The 15123-nt window shown below is 44.5% G+C and overlaps 1 protein-coding gene across 2 annotated transcripts in view; it reads left to right on the forward strand.

Moving 5' to 3' along the window:
• The window catches only part of COLEC12 (collectin subfamily member 12), a 195878-nt gene that overhangs the window by 116440 nt on the left and 64315 nt on the right, over nucleotides 1–15123 (forward strand). The window lies entirely within an intron of this gene.

A 15123-nucleotide genomic window follows, 5' to 3' on the forward strand; every position in this document is an offset into this window, starting at 1 on the left:
TTATACATTTGTCTAAACCCACAGAATTTATATCAGGAATGAACTCTAATGTGAACTATGGACTTTGGTGATTATGGTGTGTCCATGTGGGTGCATCAGCTGTAAGAGTTGTACCACTCTGGTGGGGGATGTGGATAATGTGGGAGGCTGTGCAGGTTGGGAGATGGGAAGTACATGGGAAATCTCTCTAGCTTCCGCCTCAATTTTGCTGCAAATCTAAAACTGTCCTTAAAAAAGTAGTCTTAATTTTTTTCTTTTTAATTTTTAAATGAGAGGATAGAAACTCTTACTGAAGTAGTCCTAACTTTAATAAAGCCAAAGGAATCACCTAAGGATCTTATTAAAATGCAGAGTTTGATTCAGTAGGTCTGGGAAGAGCCCTGAGGTGCTGCATCTAAGAAGCTTCCAGGTGATGCCAATGGTGGTGGTGTAGCATTATCCTTCTGGGATTCCACATGGCAGCAAGCATTGTCTTCATCTTCCTGTCTTTGCTGCATGCTCATATTTGGTTAGGTGCCTTGCGTGTAATAATGTTAGGTACATTGGATCTAGTTAGTACAGAAAAGTAGCTCAAAGGGACATGGTTAGATGGGAGTTTGTAACTTTCACTGCTCAGTGATCCTGCAGTCCTCTGAATGTTCCATTCCTTCGGGACCAAACCAAGCCTGGCCTTCTCCCCACCCACAGCAGGTTCCCTGTTAATCCTCTTTTTCCATGGTGGGCATACCCATCCTAACCATGCCCCAGCTCACTCTGAGTGACTTGATCCAAAATAAGATCAGCCTTAAAGGACATCTGGTAGATGCCATTAGGAAGCCCCTACTCCTCCAGAGATTTTATTTTGCGTATTAAATCACATCCTCCCAAAAAAAAAAAATCACATCCTCCCCACATACATTGTGACATACAAACTTTCTTACTCCACTCCGACACCCCACATCTAACTTTGTTCTGGTAACCAACACCAGCACCGCATTAGCTGTCTGTGGTAGCAGTGTGCATTTTTCCTTACGCAGTGGAAGTTACTACTCTAAGGAATGGTTGCAGAGGCCAGAAGTCAGCTTTTCATTATATCTATGGGGATACGTTCATAAATTCCAGACAAAAATATGGCATGAATTCAGAATTTCTTTTCTTTAAAAAAAAAAAAAAAACAACCACATTATAAACTACTTGTTTAGAGTTAGGTCTAATTAGACTACTTCACAAATAGGGGCTTATGGTGTTGAACCTATAAAGAAGTAGATGCTATTTTTTTAACCTGATCTTATAGTGCCCAAAAGGACAACACTATGTATTTTTGTACAACTATCAAGGGACAAAGACAGCTCCAAATATTTGACCTAGATAAACAGATTACCATTCACTTCATCTGGAAATATAGGGATAATTAACTTGGACAACCATATAAACAGCAGGGGGCTCCTCCAGAGTGTCTGCCTTCTTAAATCAGCAGATAGGCTCCCAGAGAGCTGTCCGGCCAGGCCATTCAGTGTAGCTGCCTTTCACTGCTGCATTTTGAATTGTTCTAATGAACTGTATGGTATTGTGGAAAGAACTTGGGAGCATTTCAATCGTCTTGGGTTTATTCTGCTGCCCCCGCCCACTCGTGTTTATCCGTTTGGTGAGGTTTATAATGGGTTTGTTTTCCTGAGCTAAACAAAACTGTTTTCTTCGCTGTGCAAAGTTGGCAGTTTAGTCCATCACTCGCGTCGAGCCCCTGGCATCATGGAGCTGCCCCGACCTGAGAAGCCATCCAGTCCGATTGCCCCGTTCAGTGCCTCATGTCCCCCTGCAGAATCTCTGCCCGGCGGGGGCTCATGCCAGTCTGTGCTCACACATGTTCAGCTGTGGGGTGCGAGTTCCCCGGAGGCCTCCTCGGCTTTGAAGAGTTCTCCTTCTAAGAAAGCTCTTCCTGAGATAGAGCTGAAATCCATTTCCCTCCAGTTCCCACCCTTTGATAGCCATGCAGGGAGAACAAAGCAGTTTCTTCTTAGACTTGTCGGGGTTTCTGGTATTTTAAAGTTGTCCATGACACCCTCCTGAGTGTACTGTCCTTGTCTCCATGTCCCTTGCCAGTTGACCTTATGTCACTATCCTGGTCACTGTCCTTCGAGCAAGCTCCCAACTCTCTCCAGCTTTCCCTAAGTTTGTGGTCCAGATGGTACCATCCTCTGGGTTAGAGTGGGACTAGCCTTCTGAAGCAGTTGTTCTCAACCTTGGCTGCATGTTGGAATCCCCTGGACTTGACTGATCTGGGGTCAAGATTTGTCCAAACTTCTAGTGTATATCAAATGCCACTGAGGCTGAGAAGCACTATTCTGGAGTGTTTCCTGATCCTAGGCATTGCTGGCTGCCTGGGTTGAGTGTGGAGAAGAGATGGGGCAGGCGGTTAGCATGGAGGAGAAGCTACAATCTTTTGTTGAATTGGCAGGCCTCTCCTGAAGTTGGATCTAGTACTTGTTATGTGGTTTTTAGGTTTTAATCTAGAATTATTTTATGTTGATACAAAACCAGTATAATCTTAACTGAAGTTTCACAGCTGAGCTAGGTGAGCTTGTGTTTTTCTGTTTCATGTTTTATCATATTTCTGGCAGATATTTTATTTTTCTCTGGATGTTATGACAAGGCATTTGGGGAGTTGGGGTGTGGGGGTGCATACATCTCCCTCCTGAGATATCACTGCCCTCCCTCCCCCGTCACACTACATATTTCACATTAGCTGCACCAGATGACTAACTTATCATGAATTTGCTATTAAAAAAGACTCCTAGTCTTTTTCCCCTCATGCTACTACTAAGCCATTACCCCCATCTTATATTTAGGCAATCGCTTTTTTTTTTTTTATTAAAAATTCACTTTTAATACTGATAAAGGCAAGGTGGGAGGATGTGGCTGAGGTGTGCCACAGCGATGTGCTTCACAGTCCTGGACTCCAGAATTAGCTGGACTTTCCCACAGGCAGTACTAGAAAAGACTTCTTCCGTGGGGACTGGCTTGCAAAACCTACTACATGGAGGCACAGACCAAAAAATGTGCTCTCTGTCTGCAGGCAGACACCCCAAAAGGGGAATTGCATTTTTACAAGGAAAGAAGCAGTAACTTGTCACCCAATATGTACCACATTCACCATATTCATTGTAAATGCATGATTTCACTTAATCTATAATAATTCTGTGATATGCATGTAATTATGACCATATTATAGAGGAGGAAGCTGGTGCTCAGAAAGGCAAAGCATGGGGCGCCTGGGTGGCTCAGTTTGGTTAAGCATCTGCCTTCAGCTCAGGTCATGATCCTGGAGTCCCTACTTGGCAGGGAGCCTGCTCCCTTTTCCTTTCCTCCTCCTCCCCACTTGTATTCTCTCCTCTCTCTCTCTCTCTCAAATAAATAAAAAGGAACAGGGGCAAAGCACTAATAAGTTGGGTGTCAGGATGGAAATGTGTGTCATGCCCTTTCCCCCCCACCATCTTGCTAAGGCAAGGAAGGCCCTTCATCCCTATTGACTGTTATCATAATTAGGTTCACTGCGGAGTTCCAGGCTTTTCGTTTTTCTGAGTCCTATTTGTGCATGGCATAGATTTGCTAGGTTAGGGAAACCTGCTCTACGTTGATAAAATGCAGAACACTTAGGAGACACTCTACCTTGCCTTTGAGCAACGTGCTGTATAAAGTAGTAAGTCAGACCATACACTTGTGAAACAAATCGATCCTATATTCTTGACTCTGTGCATGAAAAATAGAAAGAAAAAGGGATTTATTTTTCATCAGTGTGCCTGAATGATTTATACAGGTAGTTCCTAACTGGGAACAGGAAAGGTAATTTGTAAGGCAGATGTTTGATCATTTAAAAATACATTTTGCCCTAGAAATAATATTTCATCTTCTGGCTATCTGCAATGCCTTTTTAACCCACCATGTACCTCATATGTATAGTGGAAATACTACTACAACTTCATCAGGAGTATATTATGGATTATTAGAGCAGTGTATTCCTAATTCCTAAGAAACCTCCTGTCTCCCCTGGGGTGGCAGTAGCTTTTTTTAGATCTCTAGAAAACCACAGACCTGGTATGCTTGTTTAACGTGCCCAAATAATGAGTTCTTGACATTTGCTAATCCAGCAATTATTTTCCTAATGAGAGGTGAACTGTTTTAATAGAGCACAAACTACACCAAATTTCAGAGCTGCAGAACACTCAAGATTTAGGTATCCCTTTCTTCTCCTGTCAGTTTCATGCCAGACTTATTGAAAATTGAGGTTTTAGAGTAGAATTGTGTCTCAGTACAATGGACTACTTCAAAAATTCCTTCATACATAAATACCCACTTCTGTGCTTTTCTGCACATGCTTTGGAATGCAAGGGGTCCCTTCCTGTACTTACCTGACTTTTTCTGAGTCTGGCACCACTGGTTTTGACATTTATAAAACTCAGCTGCTTACCTCAGCACCTTTGACATTCTGTGGTTCTTTGGGAAAGGGCTAATTAAAAATGAAATTTAAATGGTTGGAAATAATATATGATCCTTTGTATGGAACTACTAGCCATCCTGGTTGATTGACCAGGAGAGAGACTCTGCACAAGATCCCTTACCCCTCTCTCTGCTCCCACTCACTTTGCTCTAGCCCCACTCTCTGCAAACATATATATTCTGCTTGAGTTAAAAGCTGAGGCCTGTGGATAGGAAATTTCTAAGCACTTGAAGCCATTCATTTTCAGGTTTCAAACTTGATTTCTGATATATGACTCCCTCTGTTCTTCCTATCCATCCCAACCTGGAGGCCCTGGTCAGAAACTTCTAACCAGTGTCCTAATTAGAACCCACAACCCTAGAAATGCAGGTGGTGATGAGACCATGACCTTGTGTGCATAAAATTAAATATGTATACATACAGAATTCAAACAAATGATATCTGAATAGTCTGAATAAGTTTGGGGTGCTTCCTGTGTGCTAGGTCCTGGTTGCAAAATTTGTAAAGATACAATTCTAGTCTGGATTACAATAAAAAGATAATTAGCATATAGTGGGATGGCATTCGAGTGCCATGGGCATCTAGGAGAGGGAACCTCTAGAAGTCAGGATTCACAGAGGAGCTGGAGTTGGGAAATAGATTATAGAGGATGAGTAAAATGTGGGCAGACAGGCAGGCAAACAGGAGAAGGTATATCAAGCAGAGGGAAGAGCATGAGACAGTGCAATGTATTCCAGAAGGTGGGAGTCCTCTGAAGTCTGAGCTGAGAATGCAGGAAGAAGACAAGAAGTGTTAGGCGGAGGTTACCTTCATGATGGCCCTTAGGTGCCAGGCAGTGGAGTTCATGTTTTACGGGCTAGGCAGTGGGAAGCTACTGAAAAATTTCAGGCAGGGGAAGAGAGACATGGCCAGACATGTCGGGCATCAAAGCTGAGGCATGTATGCTAAAAATAATTCAAATCAGAGGGAAGTAGGATTCTTTCTTCATCATTGGAAAAAAAAAAATAAAGCTCTTACCTCAGCTTTGGGTAGAAATCTTTGCTTTTTCTTCCGGAAATACAGCTTCATCTTCTCCTTTGTGGTTTCTGGGCTGGTACTTTCTTAATCTGATCTTGCAAGCAAAGCTACCAGATGGCTCCTGTCCCTTGCGCTGTCCTGGGCATGCCTGTCTGTCGGGGTTGATGAATGAACTCCTCCCTTGTACTTCTGACCTTTGCGTTGCCACCTTTACAACTATGTGACTCCAGACTCTCTTGATTGAACTGTCATGCATGGAGATTCATGAGCCCCCTTGGGAACAGACCACTTCCCTTAAATCACTTGTCAGAAGCACTAAGAGGCCGCTACTTAGTGGGACATTAGAAACAGTTTTAGGATTTTGAACTTTGACCTGAGTATGATGTGATCACTCTGAAGTTGAGTCTTTCTTTTCTGCTCTTTACTCCTTTTGTTTCTTCTTTTATTCCCTCCAATTTCCTTTTTTTTTTTTTTTTTTTTTTTTTTTTGCTTTTCCACAATTTTTAGATTGCATGTTACAACTTTTTATCCTAATGAAGATTTAGTGTTGTGATAGAAGAGTGAATAGTCCATGCAGCTCTGGTCGACCAGAGTGAACCCTGGGCCAATGTGGGCATATCATTAGAAACCATCCTGCACATTTCTACCTTGCCCTGCTCTGTCCTTAGCCAGGGGCACTCAGGGTTCTTCCTGGCAGTCCAGAGTTAAGGCTCTTGAGGGCACTGAAGAAAAGAAAGAACCAGAAGGAAGACATGGAACTGATAAGAATCAAAGGGACTACTGCAGAGAGCTGGCTGTAGGGGAAGAAGGAAAAGAAAGGTGAGAATTGAGAGGGTAGCAATCTAAGAGTGAGAAGGAGAAAAGAAAATAGACTGGGAAGAAATACAGTGTGTCAGAAGAGTCTGGAAAGGACAGAACAAAATATGGTTCTTTTAGAATTTCCTTGGGCACTCAGAATTTCCCCATGGAGAGCAGTATGGGCTTCTGTGTGTAAGGAGCAAGTTATCTACAATTGTGATGATAATCCAAAGACTGATTTGTAAGTTTCTGGAGGGTGGGCCCTGGTGCTGTTTGTTGGCTTCATTCTTTCTCCCTTCCTAGCCATGCCCTTGAGGACTCGATGTTGGCCTTCTCCTAAAGGATCTCTGGCAGCCACATCTGAGTGTTTTGTTTCACAAAGCAATACACTTGGGGTTTCTACACAGTTTAACAGGAATAGAAGAATATTCTCCAAACCCCGGCACCTGTCCTTGCAGCCACTTTCCCAAAACAGTGTAGCAACTTAAAATAGCCATTCGTCTGTCTACTTTTATGACAGTTCTTGTTTTTAATTCACAACAGGCGCATACAGTCCATTTTCTGATGTACCGTCAGCTGTGTTCCCAGGTGACCAGGGAGCAGGGTGCCCTCCAGGAAAAGCTCCAGGCAGTGAAAGCTCCCTGTCAACAGTGGAAAGTGTGTTGGCTGCTCCGGGATATTCCACCCACAAGTAATTGGCGTGGTATTTTTAAAACATCTCTGTCAGGATATAGGCAGGGCTGATGCTCAGCAGGGGAGCACCAGGGCATATTCCTTCTGATTGATCAGTGCCCATGCCAGAGCATTGATTAAATATTTGGATTATCACCCCTAGAAATGGAGTTGAGGCTAAAGTTGTACATGGTCACATATTTTCCTTCTGGTTGAACTGGTGTTTGGGGTATGGGATGTTTTTACATCTGAATTAAACCCCAGCCCTCTCAGTGGGGAAAGAGTGTAGCCATCGACCCCCCTACTATTCCCTAACCCCACTCCTTGCCAGGCTGGAGCTCAGGAGTAGGGCTTAAAGGTGCCTGCCTGGGGGGTACCCCTTGAATCAATGTTCCCTGTGCTGCTCACTGGCTCCCCTGTCTTTTTTTGAAGGGCAAATGCTCCAAGTTCAGGCTCTGAAGAGACAGAGGATGAAAGGCTTTTGAAGTCAAAAATAGGTCTTCAAAGCTGCCAGCAGTGGCCAGAAATTCCCTCCACTACAGCCTGGGTCCCAAAACCCAGCCCAGCACACGTATCCCAAGTTCTTTGGGAAGCTCATTTCCTTTGTGCAGCAAGACCTGTGCTGTCTGTGGGTCTCAGGCTTGGATGCTGAGGAGCAAACATTGCTGGAGGAGGGAGGTGGCTTCTGTGCTGACCTATACCCTGCAGAACAGAGGAGTATGCACCTTATTGGTTGGGATGCTGCAGGGTGTGTGGTCAATCTAGCCAGGGGATCCAAGTTTGCTGGAGGTCCAGTTCTAATTTACTTGGGTTCCTTATGAGTTTGGGCCACCAGCTGGACTCATGGGCCTCAGATCTCTTGGGCTCACTTGTGCCAAGTGCATCGTGTGCTGGTTGCTCTCCTGCCATCTGGAAGCCATTAACATTGAAATGGTTTCAGGAGCTTGCTGTGTACTCGGTGTCGCAAGAGGCACAGCCCAGCACAGCCTCGGTTCTGGGAGCCAGGAGCCTTCTGCTTCCTGTAGGATTTCCAGTTTAAAACCCAGCAAAGCCTTACCCTCCAGGCCATCATCAGGTCCCCTTCTATCCCTGCCTTTTCCTCCCCCTTTGGAGCTCAAGAGCAATGATACCTGCTTTGGGGGATGAAAGGCGTGGTCCTAACATCTGTCCTTGTGTCATTTTTTGCCCACTTTGTAGGTTTGAAGGGGGGGAATGCAGGTAAGTCAGTCTTGACAAAGCCCCCAGGGAAGGAGTTGCATTTTACACTCTCTGCCGTGTGCATTTTGTAGAATGGAACATCTCAGGGAGCCCTCAGAGGAAACCGGGACTCAAGCCTCTAGCCATCTGAAGTCGCAATAATAACTATGTCCTAATACTAGCTGCCAGTACCGGGAGGGGTGTCTGCCTTAGTTAGTCCTCATGTAGCCCCGTGGCTGGGGACACTACGTCTCAGAGAGTCGCACAGCTAAGAAAGGAAACACTGGATCCTACCCAAGATCTTCACGATTCCAAAGCCCACACTCTTTCTGCTCTTCAGGCTGGTGCCCCATTTAGACCTCGGCAGGGTGGAAGCCCCGGGAGGACAGAGGAGTGAAGGAGGAACAAACATCTGCAATTCACACTAGATAGTCCAGTCATGGGTTTCTCTGAGGAAGCAAAATGATCTTTTGAAAGGAAACTCACGCAGTCCGTCAGCTTCTTGCCAACACTAGTACAGTACAACCTGCCAAAAACAGCCAAACCTTGTTTGGGGTATGAAAGCAGCTGTTATAATAAACTCCTCTGCTCTACCTCTTTTTCCTGTTATGGTAGAATGACTGTTTAAACTAAATGTCTCCAATACATGGATTTTCTGGGGTCATGAAAACATTTTTTAATTGGCAGGCTCCATTACATTTTTTTGGTGAAGTTAGGAAGTAAACACAATGCCACATGCTATTTCAGATTCACGCAGCATAAAGGTCTCTGGATCCAAGAAACTTTATTCCCGGCCCCCCACTCCCTAGGGCTGGAGCCTTCTCAGCCACTGGGCTTGTTCCAGAACGAACGGATCTGCCTCTCTTCTATCCCAGGACTTACAAAACAGAGAGAGGGGGATGAGGGCACAGAACTGAGAGTCAGATCTGCATCTGAATCCTGGTTCTGCCAAGTGCTACTGTGTCACCCCAAGTGAGTTACTCTGAGCTTCAGTCTCCTTATGTGTAAAACGGCATAGTAATTCCTACTCATTAGGTTGTCATGAAGTTTAAAACAAAATTCAAAATAATAGCCAACATTTATATAATTCCTATTATATGCTCTGTGGTGTTAGGTGTCTTACATGTGTTAACTCATTTAATCTCCCCAACAGCCCCGTGGAGAGGGTGGGGGCCTCTATGCTAGCCATATTCTAGCCCCTGGGGATACAGTAGTGAGTTGCAAGTGACAAAAATCTCTGCCTGCATGAAACCTACATTCCTTTTGAGGAAAGACAAAAGATATGTAAAATAAATAACATGTCAAATGGTGCTTAGTGCTATGGAGAGAAATAAAATGGGAATGGGGAATAGGAGAGAGTAGTGTTGTCATCTTCAAAAGAATAATCAGGGAAAGCCTCTCTGACAAAATGATATTTGAGTGAAGACTTTTTTTAAAAAAAGGGAGGGAGGGAGCTGCAAGGATACCTGGGAGAAAGAGTTCCACACAGAGCAAAAGGCAAGTGCAAAGGTCCTGTAGCAGTGTGTCTGGTGTATACAAGGTGCAGCAGAGAGACCAGTGTGGCTGGAGTAGAAGGGACAGAGGGGAGAGCAGATGAGGTCAGAGAGGTCAGGGTTAGGGCACAGATTGTATATAGGGCTTCAAGGGCCTCAGAGCTTTGTCTCAGTGAGATGAGAAGCTACCAGAAGAGCTGGCGCAGAGGAGGGGCACGATCAAGTTGAAGTCAGATGTGTAGAAAGGACACTTGTGATTCATTCACTACAGCTGCTGCCCTTACTATTGGTTCCCACAAGGACATTGGCCAGCTTGTTGAGACTGTTTAAGTGGGACATTTCTTAACAGGACATCTGGGCCTCCACTGTCAACATCTTGTTGATTTCAACAACAGATGAACTCTCTCCGACTTACCCTGTATCTGTGTCCAGCCTCCTCCCTTCTGTGTTTTCTTTTTTTTTTTTGTATATTTTTTTATTGGAGTTCAATGTGCCAACATATAGCATAATACCCAGTGCTCATCCCGTCCAGTGCCCCCCTCAATGCCCATCACCCAGTCACCCCAACCCCCCACCCACCTCCCTTTCCACCACCCCTTGTTCGTTTCCCAGAGTTAGGAGTCTCTCATGTTCTCACTGATATTTCCCACTCATTTTCTCTCCTTTCCCCTTTATTCCCTTTCACTATATTTATATTCCCCAGATGAATGAGACCATATAATGTTTGTCCTTCTCCAATTGACTTACTCCCCTAGCATAATACCCTCCAGTTCCATCCATGTTGAAGCAAATGGTGGGTATTTGTCATTTCTAATGGCTGAGTAATACTCCATTGAATATATAGACCACAGCTTCTTTATCCATTCTTCTCTCAATGGACACTGAGCCTCCTCCCTTCTGGATGATTCCATCCTTTGCTGCCTCTCTGCATTGGATTGTCTTGATGATGCCTCTAAAGTGGCCACATAGACCACTGTGGCCTACACTTGTGATTTATAGTGTGTTGCTGCATATGTATTAGTTATTGGTCGGGGACTCACAGATAAATATTGCTTTGGCCAGGCAACCAAGAGAACCAGTGGAGAGTCAGGTGAAGAAGGAGATGTTTGTCAGTGGACTTGCCCTCTCAATGTGACAGAGAACTCCCTAGCACCTATAAATTCCTTTCGGAAAGGATTATGTTATCCTGATATTCCTGCGAGGAGCCAGGCATCACAATTCTGAACCTTAGGTATGGGTGGCTTCTAGAGCCCTGAGATCTCCTGAAATAGAGTCCAAATTATGTCTTGGGTGCATTTTTCTGGGGAGAGGTCATGACTATCATGTTGCTTATTCCATGGATGGCTTCATCACAATTGCAGGCCATATTTACAACCTTGGATATGCTAGTGAATTAACGTAGATGCAAGCATATGACAGGATACACATTACAAAAAGGGGTTTTGTTTCCTAATATTAACAATCTGTAATATCTCTATTTCACAAATATTACTTGTAGGGTTTCCAAGATAGATACATTGCGGTCTCTTCGAAGGCATGGAACGTATTTTTGAGGACATCAGGTGTGCTAGCACACAGGGTCTGTTTTGCTTCCTTGCTCAGTGACTAACCTGCTAGGAATTCACACGCTATATTAGATCACTTATTCTCATATGCTCCTCATTGCTTTTGAAACACCTCCAATTTTAGCAATGCTTTACAGACATGCATGTGAGCCAAATAGTTTAAAACAACAACCTAGGCTTTAGATATTTGGAAGCGCCCTACCCCCCCCCCCACACACACCATCACCATCCCTTAGGGTCCTTCGTGGAACAGGGCTCCCATACAAGATGAGGTCCCAGCTGCACAGGGGAACAAAGTGAAAAACTTAACAGGGAAGCGCGGTGACTCTGCAAAAGTACAGTGCTGGAAACAGATGTGCCTGAGGTCGTACTGGCACTCCTGACACGTTCTGGTACTGGAGGCAGGGTGTGCACCCAGTGTGTCTGTTGGGTGCCGCTCATCTGCACATGTACCTGGGGCACACTACACAGAATTCAGTGGGTTGGTACAATAGTCCACGGGGCTCAGTTCAGAGAAGGCTTTGAGTTCTTAGCCGGGACTTAGAGAAGTCAACAAAAGGATTTGTTGAGAATGACTAATCCCACGCCCTGGAATGCAAACCCCGCACAGTTTATGGTACGTAATTATATACAATAAACTATAAAGGACATACAGTGGGTTTTGATATCAGGTTCCAGTTCCTCCTCACTAAAGGGACTGGTAAAAACCCTTCATCATTGCGGCTGAGGAAATAGTTCTGGTCCTGCCTGAATCTGTTTCCATATGTCTACACTGCCCCTTCCCCCACTGTTAGTCACACTGACTCAAGAGATGTCTGCCCCTCACATCAGGGTCAGAAGCATCCACACACACCCGTTTATCACTGTGGAGGGGAAATAGTAGAGCCATCAGAAACATGATCATATATGATATGCTCATATTGGATAAGTAGAGGAGATCTGCTGTACAGATTGTGAAACAGAAGTCTGTTTATTCTCGCGTTGCATAGAAATTTCACATTTTTTATCAACATGGAAATTTGAAAAGGAAAACTATGAAAAGTACACCTGCTACAGGTTCAGCCTGTGGTTCCATCCACCAAGTTGGGCAACATTTCCATTTTGTGCTGGCCATAGGGGAGCCCTAGTCTGTGTTCCTCTCTCAGCTGAATATACCATTAGAGGATAAACTGGGGCATATTAAGACTTTTAAGAGTTTAGGCAAACATCTGTTCACATCAGGGCAGTGGCAAACCAGAAGTAGCCCTCCACTGACCGGAGCCAGGTAAAAGACCTCTATAGAGAGGATGTCCCGTAGCAAGGAAAGGAAATTATTTGATTAGCTAATGCTTAGGCCTAGTTGGGTGTTTATGATTGGCTGTCTTTGGGTTTTGTCAGTTTTGTAACCTAGAGGCACTTACAGACTTAGGTCTCGGTTTGCTTATGTAGGCCACCAGGATCCGAGAGCCACCTCAGTCTGATGGCCTCCTTGTTTAATTAATTTAGCAAAACCAGTCTCTCAGAGGGATTCGTTATCTTTTATACAGAGCTGTCATCTCTGTTTCTTGGAAAGATGGGAGGATATTTAACCTGTTTGCCTAGAACCTTTTTGTGCTGGAAGATCAGGCCAAAAACTCGATCCCCTACACATGAGGAATCAGTATACTTCCTATGTTACAGCATCACCTGTCCCCTTGATGAAAAGCAGCTTGAGGTGTACCCTTGCATTACCCAGTGTCAGTAAATAACACTTTCAGGTGTGCCCTGCAAAATGACACAGGTGGGAAACTTATTTTATACCTACTCCTGCACGAATTTAAGGGTTTAACTCGTGCTCCCAGCTATGGCGCCAGGACTCCAGAACGGTGGTACTTGACTTAATAGAAATGAGATAGTGCAGTAGAAATAAGCTGAGTCAGTTTGGTCTCTTGGATTTATGACTTGTTCTTGTTTCATGAGGGCAGATGGAGGGCAAGGAACTGGGGTTGAAGAAGAACTCTGAAATGCATCTCCCAAGAAAGAACACTTTCGATGTCTCAATACAGCACCCTGAGTGGGCAGTGCCTGACGTGTGATGAGCCACAGTGTTTGGGGCCCAGTTTGAGGGCCACATGAGGGCACATGGCCACGGTGTGAGTAGGGTGGGGTAGGGGAACTCAAGGGGAAGCCGAAAGGGACCAGAGGACCAGGTGTGAAGCTCTAAAGCCTTAGTACTGGACATTTGGAAAATAAAAATCACTGCATTTTAACAGCGGGAGCTATATTGGTACTCCTTTCCTTGCCTGACAGACTTACTCAATTATGTCCTCAATTTAACGTGACTTGTTTCGTGCACTGATTTGTTTTCTCTTCACTCTCTAGGACCCTCTCTTCATTACCAACAGAAATAATCTGTGTCAACTCTGTGTCCTGGTGTGTGAGGCACAGACATTCCACCTCAGGGTCTCCTAGCTGGTTGGGACACAAAGGACTCAGAGACCTCCTCCTTCTTTACAGTGTCTTTCCCAAGGCCTATTGTCGCTTTTGTTTCCCTGTTGACACAGCTCTCCTCTTTCTTCTTTTATTTCTAGATAATCACAAATCTTTGCTCTTCTCCATAGAAAAAAAATTTTTGTTATTCCTGTTCCCTGCTCTGAGAGCCTTTCCATCCTACCTGAGGCCTGTCTGGCTGAACCCTTCGAAAGAAGGAGCCCTCCCTGAGCCGCGCTCTCCTGGCCCCACTTTAACGAGCATTTCTCTTAGGTGATTCTTGCCCACTCGTGGTGTCTGTCTGGGAAGTGAGCAAGAGTGTAAACCATCGCATCTTCTGACCAAGCTCAAAGCTGAGAAGAATTACTTACTTCTATGCAGTAGTCCCATAGACACAGTTGAGTAAATCTACAATCACATGGTTATGGGGGCTCTGTACACCCTAGTAAATTAGTGCTTCTAATTTTATAAGTACTGTCATAACCACAGTTGTAAGTGGGATTTGTCCTTTTACTGTAGTATATGTTCCTGTGCTTTACTAGGTGTTGTTTATTAGGTGGTGTTTCCCCTAAGTGCTGTATAAAGTGACGGATTGTTTCAGGGCAACCACTAGACTGTATTTACAGGTGGTTGGTTGTCTTTACTAGCTTTGCTGCTGTAACACAACTGCTGTCTGGCAGGAAGGAACATTGCCTGATAGCTGGGGTTACTAAGTCCAAACTTTGCTTTATTCCTCATTTAGGAATGGATGTTTTGTGAATCACTGAGTCCTTCTTTTTTAGTTCCTCTTCAGGGCCATGCATGATGTGGAAAGTAATGAAATGGCACTGTCTTTTGATTGCAAGATCACACTGCTGGCCTGTCAGCAATAGGATGTGAGCTTTTCCAACCCTTCCAAGGCTTCCTGGGGAAGTCTTGCTGCCCCAGGAAGGAAGAGCCCTGCTTAGGCCCTGTTCTAGAATGGGTATGTGTCCTTGGTGTGTTGAGCTGAGCCCAACCCATTGCTGGCATCCCATTGTGTAGTGGCCCCTCGACAAATACTTCTTAACTGGGAGGGACCACAGGATATTTTAAAGAATAATAAGCAATGAACTCACACTATATTCTAAGCCATATACAGCTTATGAGGAATTAACAAATATATGCTACAAATTAAAAATGGAGTACATGAATGACTCCCTAGTAAGTGATTCTTTTTTAAAAAAATAATTTTTTTTAAGATTTATTTATTTATTCAGAGAGAGAGAGAAAGGCAGAGACACAGGCAGAGGGAGAAGCAGGCTCCATGCAGGAAGCCTGACATGGGACTCGATCCCGGGTCTCCAGGATTACACCCCAGGCTGCAGGAGGCGCCAAACTGCTGCGCCACCGGGGCTGCCCTAGTAGGTGATTCTGATACAGATTTCAAATTCCATATTTACCGGGGTAATGGAGAAAACCCTGAGCTAGATGTGGGTGG

This window comes from Vulpes lagopus, chromosome 1 (genome assembly GCF_018345385.1).
Source record: "Vulpes lagopus strain Blue_001 chromosome 1, ASM1834538v1, whole genome shotgun sequence".
Classification (NCBI taxonomy): domain Eukaryota; kingdom Metazoa; phylum Chordata; class Mammalia; order Carnivora; family Canidae; genus Vulpes; species Vulpes lagopus.